Below are 8823 nucleotides of genomic sequence, written 5' to 3' on the forward strand. Positions count from 1 at the left end.
AGGCGGCCGTAGTGCTGGACATTGGTATGTCCGAAATTGTTAGCAACGAGGTTGCTGTTTGCCCTGAGGGCGTACGTGGTGCGGCACGTTATCCGCGGAGCGGTGCAGGTCAGGTCAATGACCAACTGCTGGGTCCTGGTGAGGACGAGCGCGGAGTGGCGCGTAATCCACTGAGTGGTATGAATCTGGTCGATGACCTACCGCTGCGTGACCCGAGGGTCGCGGTCGACTGCGAGTCGAGGCATCATGGGCGTGGCCCAGGAGATGCAGGTGAAGTGACACCTAGTTCACTGTGTGAAGGTCAAGAACCTCTTGGCTTTCAGCCGAGTGTCTTGCGAGACACTGTATCCTCTTCGAGGAGTGATGGTGCTGCTGCACCCGGTGGTGGTGACGGAGATGTCGCCACACCGCCCTCATCCGGCCGGGCTCGGTCGCGGAGGGAGAGGAGAAGAAGACGCAGGGCGTCTGTGACGTCTTCGACGTCGGACGATGTGTCCAACGTGACGAGCGGTGATGCTCCACGTGATTGCTGTGAACAGCTGTATACACTCGTGAACGGAGTGACGGGGGAGGTAGAAGGCGATATCAGCCTTGATACTCTGCCCGCTGCAGATGCTCTGCTAGAGCTGGACGAGATGTATTGCCGAGTTCGGCGAAGCCTTAAAGGCAGGCGAGCTAGCCGAGGTGGTCTTGCTGGGACCTGAGGAGGAGTTGAACTCCTCATCCGTCGTGGACGACGCGGTCCTAGAGGACACCAAGAAGGCGCTGAGCGCAAGAAGTGGATCGACGATCCTCAAAGATCCTTCGGATCCCTTCTACCCGGTGGTGAAGGAGTATGGAGACGTTGTCTCAAAAGACCCACCGACGGGCCTGCCTCCGGATCGAGGCGTGTGTCATGAGATTGACCTGGTTCCTGGAACCAAATACTGCGTAACAAGGCAATGGCCTTTGCCGAGAGAGCAGTGTGACGTCATTGACGCATTCTTCCGTGCGAAGCACGAGGCAGGGATGGTGCGTGAGAGTAAGTCTCCGCACTCGACACCCACGTTCTGTGTCAGAAAGCCGAACGGCAAGTGGCGCATTGTTCATGCTTTTAACAAGCTAAATGCGGCCACTATCCCGGCGCAAACGCCGATTCCTCGCAAGGATGTTCTGCAGAACAACATGGTAGGCTGTACGCTGTACAGCGCGCTCGACTTGGTCGATGGCTACTACCAATTGCTCATGAGAGCGAGCGACATTCCGCTGACAGCGGTGAGTACTCCGAGCGGTATTCTCTGGGAGTGGCTGGTGATGCCCCAGGGGCTGTCGAACGCACCAGCAACGTTCAATCGTCTTGTGACGCAGCTGTTTAGGCCCCACCGGGCGTACGCTCAAACGTACTTTGACGATATATTCGTCCATAGTCGTGCCGAGCACGGAAAGTCAGACGTGGATAACCACATTGACCACTTGCGAGCGGTGCTCGAGTGCATGCGCACTAATAAGTTGTATGCCAACTTGGACAAGTGCGTCTTTGGCGCGGAGGAGATACCTTTCCTCGGGTGCTTCATTGGGAAGCGTGGCTTACGGGCAGATCCTGCCAAAGTCAAGGCCATCGTGGACTGGCCGGTTCCCAAGAACCAAAAAGACTTACGCAAGTGGCTAGGCTTAGCCAATTACTTGCACAAGTACAGTGCGAACTACGCGGAGATGGCTCGGCCATTATCAGATCTCCTTAAGAAGGACGCACCATGGTGCTGGAACGTCGAGCACGACGGAGCCTTTGAGGCTGTGAAGGAGAGCCTTCTCCAGGCTCCGATCCTTGCGCTACCGGACCCGGATAGTCCGTTTAGCGTCGTCTGTGACGCCTCCGATTTTGCAATCGGTTGTGCTTTACTACAAGCAGACGCCGAAGGGCGTGAACGCGTGATCGCGTTTGAGTCTCGCCAGCTAAAAGCTGCAGAGAAGAACTATCCAGCTCATGACAAAGAGCTACTTGCAATGAAGTATGCTCTAGTCAAATTCAGGGTACACCTGCTAGGCTCTAAGCCTTTTGTGATCTTTACTGATCATGCGTCGTTACGCACTGCGACACAGTCGCCTCATCTCTCTCAGAGAATGGCAAGATGGCTTTCCTCCTTTGCCGAGTATAACTTCGAGGTGAAGTACAAGCCAGGGCGGCTTAATGTAGTGGCCGATGCGCTCTCGCGCAGGCCGGACTACGAGTTAGCTCATGTCACGACAGTGACGTCGTCAGTGCCTGACTTGATACGCGGAGCGTATGCACAAGACGACATGTGCGTAGCGCTGCTACGGGCCCTTGGGAGCGAAGCGTTTAAGGACTCTGACAAGGAATTGTCTGGGCGCTTACGCGCGAGGCTGCATCGATACTCACTCGATGGCGGCCTGCTGTACTACAGCACCGACGCTGAGGATAACCCTCGTGTAGTCGGTCCTCATGATGAGGATCTAAAGTATCGAATCCTCTATGAGGTTCATGATACGCCCGTGGGCGGGCACTTAGGTCGGGAGAAGACCTATGGCTCGGTGAGCTCGATGTACTGGTGGCCCAAGATGTATAAGTGGGTCGGCACCTATGTACGCACGTGTGAGACGTGTCAACGGACAAAGTCCGCGCCGAGCACGGCAGCGCCATTGGCGAGTTTGCCTGTCCCCAAGGGATGCTGGCAGTCCAGGAGTATGGACTTTGTGTTTGGGCTTCCCAAGGATAAGGCGGGAAACACAGGTATAGTGGTCTTTGTAGACCGATTGAGCAAGATAGCTCATTAAGCGGCAGTGCCGGACACCATTGATGGTGAAGGTACAGCTTTGCTGTTTTTAGACCGAGTCTTTCGCCAACATGGCTTGCCTGAGGCAATTATCTCGGATCGAGACCTGCGCTTCACCGCGAAGTTCTGGACGTCCCTCTTCAGAGTGCTCGGCACTCGTTTGGACATGTCCACGGCGGACCATCCGCAGACCGATGGTCAAACCGAACGCGTGAATCGCGTTGTGGAGGATACCCTCCGAAGCGTATGCGCTGAGGCGCCAAAACGCTGGAGCCAGATGCTCCCACTCGTTGAGTTCGCATTAAATAATGCAGTGCACGCCTCGACAGGCTACACTTCGTTCTATGTGAACGGCTTGGTTAACCCTCGCGTCCCACTGACGCCGCCACGCAGTGGCTCAGGGCTTGGTGGGGGAGGGATAGCCGAGCGGCTAGCTGATGTCAGCCCTGTTGCGGTTCGCAAGCAAGTCGATGACTTTGTCTCTTTGAGACTGAGCGTAATGCGTCAAGTACGCGACGCTATGGCTGAAAGCCAAGACACGCAGAAGGAACATGCAGATGCCAAGGGCAGAAGCAATGTTGAGAGGTTTGAGGTCGGTGACCAAGTTTTATTAAACGCTAAAAACCTACCTACTCATGCAGTGTCTGCAGTCTTCAAGACGAAGTTAAGACCTCGGTTCATAGGACCGTTCAAGGTCGTGGCCAGGAAGGGCCTAGCGTATACGCTCAACCTTCCGAAGAAGATGCGCACGCATCCGGTCTTCTATGTCGGCTTGCTTAAGCCATACCAAGACCCTGCTCAGGTGAGCGCGGAGGCGTTGGCACCAACGGTGGCTGGGCCACGGACAGCTGCAGGGCAGCAGGTGGTAGAGCCACGGGAGGCTGAACGACAGCAAGTGGTGGATCCACAGATGGCTGATCAACAGCATGTGGCAGAGCCACAGGTTGCGAAGCGAAGTGCTCGAGATGCAGGAGCAAGGCAAGCTGAACGTTCGGCCGAGCAGCTGGACGCTCAAGGTCCGAGACCTGGTTGTGAGTCAACGGTGGTGGCTCTAACCTATCCACAAGGTGGATCATCTCTTCGAGATCGACCGATGGGCGGTGAACGTTCGCGTCGTGGACGCCGGCGTCGTATGGACGCAGACGCCGTTCCGGCAAGTGCTGACTCTCCCCGCGAGAGCCCAGCTGAGGCAAGGCCTCCTCCTGCTCTGCTCGATGAGCATGGTGAGCTCCACTTTCACGTGGAACGCCTTGTGGCGTGGCGTAGACGCCAGAATCGTACCCAGTACTTAGTGAAGTGGAGTGGTTACCCTCACTCACAGAACTCATGGGAGTTTGAGGTTATCCTCCGGCAAGATTGCCCTGACGTCGTTGACGCTTACGACCGGGCACATCATGTGCCGAAGCGCCACCATGGCGTGCGACAGCGTCGCCAGGCGCTGGGCGCCTCCCACTAGAGTGGGGAGCGATGAGGTCAGTAGTTGAGCTCAGGCTCTGACCAGTGGCTGCAGCAGCCAGCTCGTACGTATGAGCGGTGCTTGCAGCGGGAGCAGGAGGTGGAGAGACCTCGTAGTGTTAGGGACATGGTCCCGAAGGAAGCAGGTGCTTCGTGTTGTGCTGAACAAGGTTCAGGCACAAGCGTCTCGATAGACGCATAGTTGTTTTGAAACAACTTGCTCGATGAGCATGATCCAAATGTGGATGCGCTGTAACAGCGAAAGTGGTGTCCCGCACGGGGATCGAACCACTGGCCTTTGGCTTGACAGGCCGGAGCTCGACCACTGAGCTGAAAGGGCGTTGCCCTTAAGCTTGTCCATTCAAGGACAACGGTTCATGGAACGAGAGGGCTGTGCCCTGGTGGGTTCGAACCACCGACCTGTGGCTTCCAAAGCCAACGCTCGACCACTGAGCTAAAAGCGGATTGCTCTTAAGCTTGTCCAAGCGTGAACAATCGTTCATGGAACGACAGGGCTGTGCACTGGTGGGCTCGAACCACCGACCTGTGGCTCTCAAAGCCAACGCTCAACCATTGAGCTAAAAGGGTGTTGCCCTTAAGCTTGTCCAAGCGTGAACAATCGTTCATGGAACGAGAGGGCTGTGCCCTAGTGGGCTCGAACCACCGACCTATCGCTTGTAAAGCGAGTGTTCAACCGCTGAGCTGTTGTCGACGACTCGAATGAGTCAAGAGCGTTGCTCTAAGCGGTTTGCAGCTCTTGGAGTAGGCGCGGAGCGCGAGCGTAGGTCTGAGACCGCTTGAGAGCAAGATGCGCGCTGCGCTTGGAGCATTGGGCTGTGGGCCGACGACGAGAAGTTGGGCATCAACGATGCGTAGGCGTTTGTGAGCTCACGGAGCTGTACAACGCTGGTGTGAGGTGTAGTAACCTCCGCCGTCTTAACAAGACGTGACCTCGCTGAGGAGAGTTTCGAGAACGGAATGTTCTCATCTTAGTGGGAGAGAGTGTAACGGGGTTACATGGTGTGGAGCACACAGGGGTACGAAGTACCCGGAGAGTTAACAAACTCTCAGTACATAAGTTGGAGAGTTAACAAGGTATCTCAGTACGTTGGCTGAAAGCCCACACGTTATGCATTTGATTAGGTTTAACTATGCTAGATAGTTAAAGAGATACATTTACCCCTAGGCGGCTTGGCCGCAATAATAGTAAATAAAACACTTCTGGTTTTGAAGCATAAAAGTTAAGGTGTTAACTTTGAGCCCTGGTCTTGGGCTGTAAGTGTCCTTTGGATAAGGAACTTAGTATTAGTGACTCTTTGAGTCGAACGTCTTCCTCTGACGCTAAAGCTACGGCAGCCCCGCTGCAAGGGAGCACACCCGCAAGGCAACCCTACGGCCAGATCCACGATCTAGGCCCCGGATCCATAAGCTCGAATATTCGCTTAGGATTCGGAACCATCCACGGACGCAGAGTGAAGATTTTCCACTGCTGCTCCACCCCATCCCCACGTCTCGCCAAGATACTCAAGCTTCACCACTTGAACTCTTCGGAAGTTACCGAGAGAGCAAGATCCCGCCCTACCGACGGGTACACAAGGTGAGGAAAGTTCAGCAGAACACGGATCATCGGGGGACCCCCTCCGTTAGTCGGTGTCTGGGCGCAGTTGGTAAGTTGGATCTGCTAGGAGCGGGAGACGCACTACGCGGACGTTTCGCAACTGATGGATCTGCCCCACTTACAGACGGGAGAGGAGCAGAGACGCTGGCAGCACGAGAAGGTCCCGACAAGGGAGGAAGGGGATCCGACACGGCAGCTGTCACCAGCGCCAGTCGTCGACGAGCCAAATCCCGCTCCGATAAGCCACGATCGCGCTCCAGGACCAGCTGTTGCTCCTGAGTTTGGGCTGCAGTGATTTGATCCCGGAGTTTCGCGGCGGCCGCATCGGATTCTTTCAATTTGTCATCTGGATTGACAATAACGAGTGAATATGGGGTTACTAGCAAGGACTAAAAGAGGATCCACGTACTCGTGCGGCGAAGCTTGGATTCCAGCTCTGTTTGTGCACGCTTGGCATCCGCCCACTCGGTAGCCGCCTTGTCCCGCTGGAGCTCGCTGTCCGCCAGCTTCGCTTGGATCTCGTCGCGCAATTGAGTCATGCGCACGAATTCTTCGAGCGCGTAATCTCGTCCGGCAGACGCTTTCTCGAACAACTCCTTGGGGTCTTGCAACTCTTCAGAGAGTTGAGCCAGGGCTACATCCGGCGATGAGGGAGGTGGATTTGGCGCGGGGGACCCTCCACGCGCCGACCCTAAGGCGGATCCGCCATGGGTGGATCCCACATAGTCGTTGGTCACCACCTCCTCCTGGGTCAGACGCAACTCGTCACGGAGCCGGTCCAAGCTCGCATCCGCAGCTGCCCCAGCAGTCTGGGAATCCTCCAGATCCCGCTCGAGGTCGTGGATCCGGGATTGGAGCTGGTGGATCTCAGATCCAGCGAGCGCCATCTCTCTAAGGAGATGGTCGTTGTCATCCCGCATGACATCTCGCTGACGGGAGGCGCGATCCAGCCGTCCGGTCAGGTCGCGGATCTCGACCGCCTGATCAGCCAACAAGAGTCGCAGGTCCTGCGACCGAGAGGCCGCACGGTGCTCCCACCCCTGGATCTCCATAGCCTGGTCATGAACCTGGGCTCGCAAGGTCTGAAGTTGGGTAGTGTGCAGAGACGCAGCTTGGTCTCGGGCATCTTGAGCAGTCTGGAGCTCCGCCGTCAGGGTTTGCACCTGATCGGAAAGCGCCTGGGCTAGAACCCGTAGATCGGTGGGCGACATGGAAGACGGACTGACCGGGGGTGTGGTGGATGGGGCCTTGCCCGACGATTTGCCGGAACGCTTGGCGGGAGACATGTGTCGCGAAGGGGAGAAAGCGGTTGTGGATGCTGGTAATGCACGCCGTGAACGCTGTTGTGCAGCGCCGACAACGTACAGGAGGCGATTGTGGTGAAGTGCTTTCCCAGAAATAAGAAAATGGGCCTGACGCGGGGTCACTATCCCGAATCAGTGACAATTTCAAGTGATTAGAGAGGATTTGGGTTGGTGGCACGAATGCAAGTTGCCGGTGGTGGATTAGCCATGACGAGCAGCACCCCGTATGAAGTGACGATGGATCTGGTTTGAGCGATGTACGAGAAGGCAAGATCCACCAAGACTTACCTCGGATCCACCCTTACCTTGATTCACTGTAATGGATATGGGATATACTATACAAGAGTGGATCGGGTGTGGATCTTATGAAGGAAGAATGGTCGGTGCCCTCTGAAGATGGATCTAGTAGCCACGGCTAATGAGGAGTCAAGATCCACCGCGAGGTACCCCGGATCCCATACTTCCGAGCTCGGATCCATGGAGGGAGGATCCCGCCTTGAGGGACCTGGATCCAGGGTATAGGGATGATGGATGCAGTGGATCTCGAACTTTCGTGGGACAATGGAGATCACAGACGGTTGCAAGATGATGTTGGATGATTGGAGAGCTCGGATCCACGGCGAGTGTACAATTACAGTGAGATGGATCCAAGCGACCTGGATCCGGATGAGTGTACCCATAATAGGGTGACCATGATGATTACGTCATGGATCCGGTGGATCTGAAGATAACACAGCTGGGATGATGGGTCAAGGGAAGAAGGGACATGCAGCCGAGCCTGGTAAGGGATTTAGCAGATGAAAGACATAGAAGGTAGAAATCCAGGCAGGTATAGGCTTAAATATCAATACAGACCTCAATTTGCACAGTAGCACGCAAGTGCCTTCCTGCCCTCAAGAACCGGAACTACATTGGCCGTACGAGCTAGGAGAAGGTTGGGAATTGCGAATCTAGTGTTGGTAGTGATAACTGGATAATACATTGGCCAGATCCTACAACCTAGTGAGCTTTTCCTTTACTTGTGCAGATCCGACCGGTTAACCGAATTTACTACTTGTTCGGTTACACCGTAGAGGTTCTCAACTCTCAAGATCCCGTCACAGGAGGCGGCAAGTACGACGCAAAGGAAAACGCGAAGGCAAGGGACACACCCGCAAGGCAACCCTACGGCCAGATCCACGATCTAGGCCCCGGATCCATAAGCTCGAATATTCGCTTAGGATTCGGAACTATCCACGGACGCAGAGTGAAGATTTTCCACTGCTGCTCCACCCCATCCCCACGTCTCGCCAAGACACTCAAGCTTCACCACTTGAACTCTTCGGAAGTTACCGAGAGAGCAGATATCGCCCTACCGACGGGTACACAATGTGAGGAAAGTTCAGCAGAACACGGATCATCGGGGGACCCCCTCCGTTAGTCGGTGTCTGGGCGCAGTTGGTAAGTTGGATCTGGCAATCTCGCAGATTTTGCTGATCCCGCTACACCACAATGGTGCGCGTGCCCGGATCTTTTGGTGACTCGGGATTTCACCGTGAGTCCCAAGAAGATGCTCAAGTGAAGATTGAGCCAGGGGAAGAGGCGTCGTCGTAACGAGTCACCTTGTGGAGTTCCAGTGGTGCTGGAAAAAGGGCCATCGTCCGGCGTCCTGTTCAAAGTGCCAGCGTCGTGTGAA

General features: G+C 55.5%; 1 pseudogene across 1 annotated transcript; it reads right to left on the bottom strand.

Annotated features, from left to right (window-relative positions):
• Window positions 1-4494: 4494 nt before the first annotated feature.
• Window positions 4495-4566, bottom strand: PITG_31332 (annotated as a pseudogene). Its single transcript has one exon. The product of its transcript is annotated as a tRNA-OTHER (tRNA).
• Between the last annotated feature and the right edge of the window lie 4257 nt (window positions 4567-8823).

This window comes from Phytophthora infestans, genomic scaffold (genome assembly GCF_000142945.1).
Source record: "Phytophthora infestans T30-4 supercont1.201 genomic scaffold, whole genome shotgun sequence".
NCBI lineage: Eukaryota > Oomycota > Peronosporomycetes > Peronosporales > Peronosporaceae > Phytophthora > Phytophthora infestans.